We start from the raw sequence: 10149 nt of genomic DNA, 5'->3' as shown, positions 1-10149 counted from the left end.
AACTTAATTTAACTATAGTTAATTGATTAATTTCGAGATTTTTATTATAGGTACTTGTAGAACATCATACTCACCTATTTCTTTGGTATTAAATGTACCTGACTAATAAAGTTTGTTGTTTAATAATTTACTACTCATCATGTGTATTATTTATTATAATTTTTTTATTTAATGCAATTGAGAAAGATACTACTACAAACGGCTGCATACCTACAAGGCTATGAATTGCAACCAAATTATCTGATATCAGTAGGTATAGGTATTTACCACAGATATTATGTATATATCTGTGGTACCTAGTGGCTAGTACCTACCTACATGATTATATAAATCAATAATTGATAGGAGTATTATGATTTGGCTACTATCTATCCAATAATACTTTGAAACTTGTGAAATATATGTATATGTCGATTGTGTGTCGTTAACTAGGTATCGAGCGCTGTTTTGTTTTTAAAAATTATTAAAAATTGATATACCTAATACCTATAATGTTAAACGGGTTTCTAAAAACCTGTAAGTCATACATTAAGTAAAATCATAAAAATTAAATATTAAATGTACTAATAACCAGATAGATATTACATAATATACAGGGTGATTCTTTGATCATAAAACACGCATTATTTCAAAAAGTATTCATGTTTTTGAAAATATATTTTTACATAGTTTCAAGTTGTTACAAAAACAACGTTTTTATTAAAAAATTATACTTTTAAATATTTTTTATCCTTATATTTTTTTAAGTTTTTACTTTTTTGAACGACAACATATAGTTTTAATTTCATATTCCAAAGCAGAATAATCTGAGTATTTTGATACATAATATATTGAATTTAAGACGAGTAGTTTATCAGTTATAAGTATTTAAAGTTTAGACAAGCGGAGTAGTGGACAAACATTTTGCAGGGTAACCCTGTACCACTCCATGCCGTGCATCTAAACTTTAAATACTTATGACGCTATATTAGTGAATCTCAAGTTGAGATGTATAAACGGAGTGACACATCCACTCCGTGCGAATTTCTAGATTTGCATTGTACATAATAAATTAATTGTTTAATATTTATCTTTTAATTTTTTGTACGAGGGGGAAAGTTCTAGATTCTTCTTTTCTTTTCTTTTTTATTATAATTCATATTATTCTTATTCCTAATCTTATTATTATTATCATTATTATTAATATTACTATTTTTATTATTATTATCTTATTCTTATAATAACTTTTATTTGTGCGTTCATCGACGATGCACTATTGAGGTTTCGACGGTTTCTTGTTATCTGCCACACGAGACCGGTCCTGTGTAATCGCTAATGAACCAGGTATAAAAGGCCCTGCGAAACGACCAGCATTGCCATTCACTGTCTATCCGCCGTCGTAGCAAGACCCACCCCGGGCAGACTTGCGCGATTAGGAAGGCATCTGGTACCTATATTCGCAGCTCTAACATTTCCTTAGCTCAAGCTCTGGTATATGCACAAACAAAGTTCGACCTTGGCCTTGTTTTGTGATCTGTCACCGTTCGGGCAGTAAGTCTGTATTAAATATTTGCGTTAATGTATATTTTATTTTATTTTTTTATTGTTCCCGTATTATGCGATATAAACGGTCATTCGTATGATACATTATTCGTAAGTGTTCGAGTATGTTTCCTAAACAGAACGTATATTTGTAAAACCCCGTTTCTCTGTGCGTTATCGACATGCGCAGAGCTACGGCAGGTTACGTTCCGCAGAAATGACAAGTCGCGCGTACGTCGAATCTAGTGAGCAGATGCCAAAGTTCCAGTGACTCGTCAGAGTTCCGTGTTACGGGCGTATCACTCTCGTTTGAGCTGTGCCACTGTAATGATCTGACAACGCGTGCGATTTGATTCTTATCCGATTATTCGGTGGCTGTGACTCCGTTGAATGACATACGAATCTGTTCAAAACATTCTACACATTACGAAAACGTTAATATTTTTATAGTGTTTGTAAAATTGCAACGTTTAATAATCGTCTATTATACAAGATTTTTTTTTTTTTTTGGTAATAACTTTATCCACGTTAGTTTAATTATGTTTGTTTATTATAAGCCTCTAGTTATGAATATTTTTTTTATATATTTCCTATAAAATATAATGAATTAACTCAACTGTGGCCAATCGATGTTAAAAGTGAATAAGTGTAAAATTTGTTGAAAAAACACTCATAAATTTAACATATTCCAAGAGCATATTTGGGGGGGGGGGGGTGCAAAGGGGCCATTTGCCGCCTCATCACTTGTATTTTTTTTCTATATAATACATACATTTGATAAAGAATAAAAATTGTATTGATTGTAAACCGTATTGATATCATAATACGACTTAACATAAAAAGTATTTTATGCCTGTTTAGGTGATCAACTGTAAATTATTTTTAGTTTGTGTAGAAGAAAACATAATTTTGCTCCTCCACCCGTGGATTCAACTCAAATACGCCCTTGACATCATCTTATACATAATAAAGCGTGAAAAATAATCACGTTCACAATAGCCAGGATCGCAGTGGTCACATGGAAAAAATTTATAAGTGTATAAATTGATTATATTAATTATTATTATAATTCAACTTTTTTTTTATAATTAGATACAAATATACAAATATTATGGCGATAGGTTATATTGGTATATTTTGTACCAGAAAAAATGATGATTTACAAATTCACTACACCAAATGTTGCGTTTCCAGCGTTCCGTTTCAAATAAATACAAGGTTTATGCTAAAAAAAAAAGAAAAAAAGAAAACGGACTCCGTCCCCCGCGTCTACCCCTGATTCAAGCACTGTAGACAATATTTCAAGTGCTACATCTTATCCACTACAGGTGGATTATCCATCTCAGCTGAATTTATCACAAACCAAAGTACCTACACCGATATCGATTTGTCTATCGACTGTATTGAGGTAGGGGGTGTCGTCGCCCGATTGCGGCCCAAAGAAATCTTTTTATCTTTTCACCTATCCCGTTTGTGGCCCCGTACATTGTATAAGTAGGAAATACTATTTAAGTGGTCATAAAAACTAAATAAATATCGCGATTGTGTCCTGTACGCATTTTAACATATATATAACTATTAGATTCATACGATCACCAATATTTAGCGTGGTAATTTCCAGTCAATTTAAGATAAACTGTAAGATTGCTACGTTAAACATAGTTTTATATTGTGCTGTTAGTGTTGTTTGATTTTTCGTTATTTAAATTCTAAATGATAGAAATTCACGAAATAGTGGTTAGCGAAAAAAATAAATAAATGTTAGTAATATTTAAATATAAATTTCAATTTCATAAGCTATTAGCAAATTAAATATAAAAATGGTATTGTATGAATAAAAGTTGTAAAAGTTTTGTTAAACGATTCACTGAAGAAATTTTAATATGCCAAAGTAATTTAGACGTTAATGATCGCATTCGTGATGTACCGATGTGAACATGTGTACATGAAGTGGAGTACTGATCAGATATCAAAACTTCAACAAATACGAAATGGTATCAAAAGAAAGGCAACTGAAAATATTTGTGAGTGACTGCAAAATTAATCCAATATATTTAATCAATGATGGTGGTTTAAAAGAAAGTGGCGAGTTCATAATTTATAATTTCGCATACATACGTATTATTACTGACAATATTTTTCTTTTCGATTATTTTAATAAGAGTTGAGAATATCATCACAACAGATGTAAATTGTTTTGGAAAAAGGAATTCATGAAGCCCGTAGAAAAATCCTTCCAGCTAAACCAACCAATATACAACAAGTAGTGGATGACGTTTTAAGGTCCATTGATATCAAAATAAACTAAGGTGAACAATTTTTACTTATCAACGACAATATTAAGAATTTTATTCTATTTTCATGTGAAAGTAACTTACGAAGTGTATCATCAATTTCTCAAATTTATGTCGATGGGACATTCCGATGCACAGCGATGCTGTACTAAATATTTTTGTTAATTATTTACTATCCATGCATTGAATAATGGTCATTATTATCCTATTGCTTATTTTTTATTACCAGATAAAAAATTTGAAAGCTATCAAAATGCATTTAATGGACTTGTAGAACAGTGTAATACATTTAATTTTAGTTAAAAGCCCGATATAATATTCGTAGATTTTGAAACATCTATACACAAGGCAATTTGTTTAACTTGGCCATTGGCTATTATAAAAGGTTGTAAGTTCCATCTAGGTCAATCGCGATGGCGAAAAATACAATCTTTAGGTTTAAGTACATATTATAAAGACGAAGATAGCGAAATGAGCTAGTTTTTAACGTATATATTTGGATTACCATTTTTAGAACCCGAAATAGTAGGGGAATGTTTTGCCATAGATTTAGTTTCTATACAGCTTTTAATGGCAAAAATACAATTATTATGTGATTATTTAGTAAAAATTACTTATATTGACGATAATTCCGATTTTCTACCGAATATATGGGCTACTCTTAGTTCTAGTATGTACTTGACAACAAACGTATGTGAAAGTTTCTATTTTAAATTTAATAATTGTATACATCACATCCAAGTATATAAATTTTTAGATATTTTGAAAAAATGTCAAACCGTTGCCAAATTCAATCTATAGTCTATGCTCCTCGAGGAACAACTAAACAAATTAATAAAAATAAATAAAGAAAGAAATAACCCAAATAAAAAAATTAAACAACTTAGAAATATCTAATTTTTGTTTTTATGAAAATAATGAGTTCTAAAAATTGATCTTTAACTATAACTTAATACTAAAATTATTTTACTGTTTATTATTGACATATGTATTTTACAACTTTTTGTATTGTAAGAAATGTATTATTTTAATATTCGACTATTTGAATGTACATATACTATTTAATTAATTATTCATTTTCCTATGTAGATCTCAAAAGTTAATATATTATTTATTGTAACCATAAACGAGACATATTATAACGTATATCATTAAATATTGTAATAACGAATAATTGTTTTAAATGTTTAAAGTATTTAAATAAAAGACTTTAAATTTCAAGTATTCAGTATTTGAAATATTTACTTTATTTTATTAATTATAAACTATTTTGTGAACCAATGTGAGTTTGGACGCAATCGGAATACTTATATTTGGGGTAAAATACGACTATCGAGCAACTCCGAAGGTAAGTATCTACGAAAAAAAATGAGATACACCAATATAGCACTATAACCCATAAGTAACCATACTGTAAATACATATTTAGTAACCTATTTTTTATTTTCGTTTTTTACGGGTAAAGTCGAATTTCTCAGCAGTATTTTACATATATATAACTATATAGTATTAATTGTATATAATTAAGAGTGCATTTAATTAGGTACCTTATACGGGGTGATAATTTGATTATAAAACACTCATTATTTCAAAAAGTATTCATGTTTTTGAAAATATATTTTTACATAGTTTCAAGTTGTTACAAAAACAACGTTTTTATTAAAAAGTTATATTTTTAAATATTTTTTATCCTTATATTTTTTTTGAATAACAACATATAGTTTTAATTTTATATTCCAAAGCAAAATAATTTTCTGAGTATTTTAATACATAAAAATTGAATTTAAGACGAGTAGGTAATGAGTTTTTTTTTTAGGTAGAATGCTTTTACTAGAAAATATTATAGCATAACAATTAATAAGACATGATATAGAATATAATAGAGAGTGTTACAATAAATATACATTTAAAACAATGGAGATAAGAGTAATACAATGTTAAGTGACTTAGGATAATATATATAATATTAACTAATGATATGCGCTAATGAAAATTTAAATTGTAATTATAATGAGGTGCGTAGTTTGTTTGATAAGATAATAATATAACGAGTTATATTGGGGAAATGGAATTACGATTATGGAATAATTTGTTTCTGTATGATAGTGGTGAGGAGGGAAATGTGAGGAGTTATTTAAGCGGAGAGTTCTGTGATAAACTTATTTAACAGATTATCATTCGTGGAAATATTAGGTGATATATTATTTTTAGGATTAATGATAGAAGCGCACGGGAAGGTGAGGAGGAATTGAGAGAGAAGGAAGCGTAGGAGCAGTGTTCGGAATTGTGTATATTGATAGAGTAGATTAACGATGTTTGAGAAGTTCATTATATTTTGTGGCTTTTATGTTTTTTTTTTGGTTTTGGGTGATATTTTTATACACGGGACAGCTCTTTTAGGAGGCTGTGTGTGGTCCTGAGTATAATGCGCATTTTGCGGAGTGGATGACGGTTTTAAGCATTCGGAGGATAAATGTTTATCTCCGCATTTGACACAGCGAGGTGTATGGTGGTAAAAGTTACTTCCATGAAAGTAAGCTTTGCACGATTTGCATTGAGGAGAGGCACGTTTTTTATTAGGCAGCTCAATTTTGATTTTGCTGTGTGACAGCGAGTCCAAATTGAGAATGTCTCTATCATTAGTTGCAGGTTTTAAGTCGATACGAAAAAGAGACAATGTGCTTTTATTGATACGGTGTAAGATATTCATCACCTGAATTACTTAATGGCCCTTATCTGTAATGTAGACTTGTATGTCTTCAACGGACGTAGACGAGTGGAGGTGTCTGATTAATACACTGTATACGGTTTTAATGGCTTGGGCAGGTGAGTGTGTAATTGGATCTGTTCGTTTAGGTATTTAAAAATAATATTCCAGGAAATTATAGTGTCAGCGTGTATAATAAGATATTTAAGAGTTGATTTAAATTTAATACTCGACTGGTTAATTATATCAAAAAGATCCTTTTTGATCGTAGAGAATACGTAGCCTTCACTTAAGTAAAAGGGAGGTGACTGTACTTTGACCATTGGGGATGACTCTATTTTGGCCTGGGGTGTGGTTGATTTTATATATAGATGACATATTGATGGGTGAAGGACTGAACACCTCCGGAGAAGAATCGGCATCTTCTGAGAGAAAGGCGAATGAATTGGGAGAAACAAATAATTAGATTTTTTTTTCCGCTGTCTTTGGTAGACGATTATTTTAAGTTACGTTTTGAAGTATTACGGGGCATATTTAAAACACGATATAGAACGCCATTAGCGAAAGGCGATAACAGACGGAGGTAACGCACGACGTCTGCTCACGATGAGCGTTAACGATCGACTGAGTTTATGAGTTTTAAGTATTTAAAGTTTGACAAGCGGAGTAGTGGGCAAACCCCGTACCACTCCACTCCAAGCATCTAAACTTTGAATACTTATGGCGCTATATTGGTGAATCTCAGTTTTATCGTAAATACCTACCTCAATACAGTCGATAGACAAATCGATATCGGTGTAGGTACTTTGGTTTGTGATAAATTCAGCTGAGATGGATAATCCACCTGTAGTGGATAAGATGTAGCACTTGAAATATTGTCTACAGTGCTTGAATCAGGGGTAGACGCGGGGGACGGAGTCCGTTTTCTTTTTTTCTTTTTTTTTTAGCATAAACCTTGTATTTATTTGAAACGGAACGCTGGAAACGCAACATTTGGTGTAGTGAATTTGTAAATCATCATTTTTTCTGGTACAAAATATACCAATATAACCTATCGCCATAATATTTGTATATTTGTATCTAATTATAAAAAAAAAGTTGAATTATAATAATAATTAATATAATCAATTTATACACTTATAAATTTTTTCCATGTGACCACTGCGATCCTGGCTATTGTGAACGTGATTATTTTTCACGCTTTATTATGTATAAGATGATGTCAAGGGCGTATTTGAGTTGAATCCACGGGTGGAGGAGCAAAATTATGTTTTCTTCTACACAAACTAAAAATAATTTACAGTTGATCACCTAAACAGGCATAAAATACTTTTTATGTTAAGTCGTATTATGATATCAATACGGTTTACAATCAATACAATTTTTATTCTTTATCAAATGTATGTATTATATAGAAAAAAAATACAAGTGATGAGGCGGCAAATGGCCCCTTTGCACCCCCCCCCCCCAAATATGCTCTTGGAATATGTTAAATTTATGAGTGTTTTTTCAACAAATTTTACACTTATTCACTTTTAACATCGATTGGCCACAGTTGAGTTAATTCATTATATTTTATAGGAAATATATAAAAAAAATATTCATAACTAGAGGCTTATAATAAACAAACATAATTAAACTAACGTGGATAAAGTTATTACCAAAAAAAAAAAAAAATCTTGTATAATAGACGATTATTAAACGTTGCAATTTTACAAACACTATAAAAATATTAACGTTTTCGTAATGTGTAGAATGTTTTGAACAGATTCGTATGTCATTCAACGGAGTCACAGCCACCGAATAATCGGATAAGAATCAAATCGCACGCGTTGTCAGATCATTACAGTGGCACAGCTCAAACGAGAGTGATACGCCCGTAACACGGAACTCTGACGAGTCACTGGAACTTTGGCATCTGCTCACTAGATTCGACGTACGCGCGACTTGTCATTTCTGCGGAACGTAACCTGCCGTAGCTCTGCGCATGTCGATAACGCACAGAGAAACGGGGTTTTACAAATATACGTTCTGTTTAGGAAACATACTCGAACACTTACGAATAATGTATCATACGAATGACCGTTTATATCGCATAATACGGGAACAATAAAAAAATAAAATAAAATATACATTAACGCAAATATTTAATACAGACTTACTGCCCGAACGGTGACAGATCACAAAACAAGGCCAAGGTCGAACTTTGTTTGTGCATATACCAGAGCTTGAGCTAAGGAAATGTTAGAGCTGCGAATATAGGTACCAGATGCCTTCCTAATCGCGCAAGTCTGCCCGGGGTGGGTCTTGCTACGACGGCGGATAGACAGTGAATGGCAATGCTGGTCGTTTCGCAGGGCCTTTTATACCTGGTTCATTAGCGATTACACAGGACCGGTCTCGTGTGGCAGATAACAAGAAACCGTCGAAACCTCAATAGTGCATCGTCGATGAACGCACAAATAAAAGTTATTATAAGAATAAGATAATAATAATAAAAATAGTAATATTAATAATAATGATAATAATAATAAGATTAGGAATAAGAATAATATGAATTATAATAAAAAAGAAAAGAAAAGAAGAATCTAGAACTTTCCCCCTCGTACAAAAAATTAAAAGATAAATATTAAATTATTAATTTATTATGTACGATGCAAATCAATAAATTTGCAAACGTATTATACGTGTTTATTTTGTTTTACCAATTATACTAAATTAATATAAAAATATAATTTAATAATTCGTCATAATAATACTATTATCTTCTTACAAAATCCACCACTATAAATATTGAAAATATTAAACAATATATAAATTACTAATGCAAATAAACACACTATTGATACTAAAATACAAAATTAAATAATACAAATCAAAAAAACCCAACTATTTTTTTTTATTCTAGTAATATAGTTCACGGAAATTAAGAATGTAAAATATCATTACTTGAAATATTTTTATATAACTATTTTAACCTGCAATCATTACGAATACATCCCGTTCTATAATTTTAAGTTGTTATTAATGTACTTGTGTGCTTATCTGTAAAGCTTCAATATTAAAAGCCAAATTTTTGAATAATTAATTCGCACTAGTGTTGTAAATTTATAATTCTACCCTTCCAAAATATTGTTTGTTTTACCTTTATCAGTTTTAAAATAGTCACGTTCACAATAGCCAGTGGCCGGATAGAAAAAAGGTTTATGTCATAGAGTAATTATTACTATATTATAATATATGGCCCATGTGCGGTCGATTATATTGGTTATTATTACTTACGTGATTTTTCGAACATTTTCCATTTTTCACGGGATTTTAAGACTTTTCCATAGTTTTTCCATTAACTCCATCTTTTTGTATTCGCGTAAAATTTGCGTCTTTTGAAAGCCGTGCGCATATTTGCGTTCGTATCGGTTGCGATCGCGGTAACTAGTACGACCGTCCTCCGGACGTTTTTCTTCGCTCTTTTTATTTTCGCATTTCGCCCATAGGATCGTGGACTCCGATCGACGTACGAGATATTTATTTTATTTCTTTGTTTAAATTTACACGTATAAAATATACATTTGATTCGAAGCCTATTTGTCGATGTACAATACTGTTTTTTTGATTCAATAAATTGCA

Source organism: Rhopalosiphum maidis, chromosome 4 (assembly GCF_003676215.2).
Source record: "Rhopalosiphum maidis isolate BTI-1 chromosome 4, ASM367621v3, whole genome shotgun sequence".
NCBI lineage: Eukaryota > Metazoa > Arthropoda > Insecta > Hemiptera > Aphididae > Rhopalosiphum > Rhopalosiphum maidis.
The sequence above is the reverse complement of the archived record's forward strand: the minus strand, read 5'-3'. Positions refer to the sequence as shown.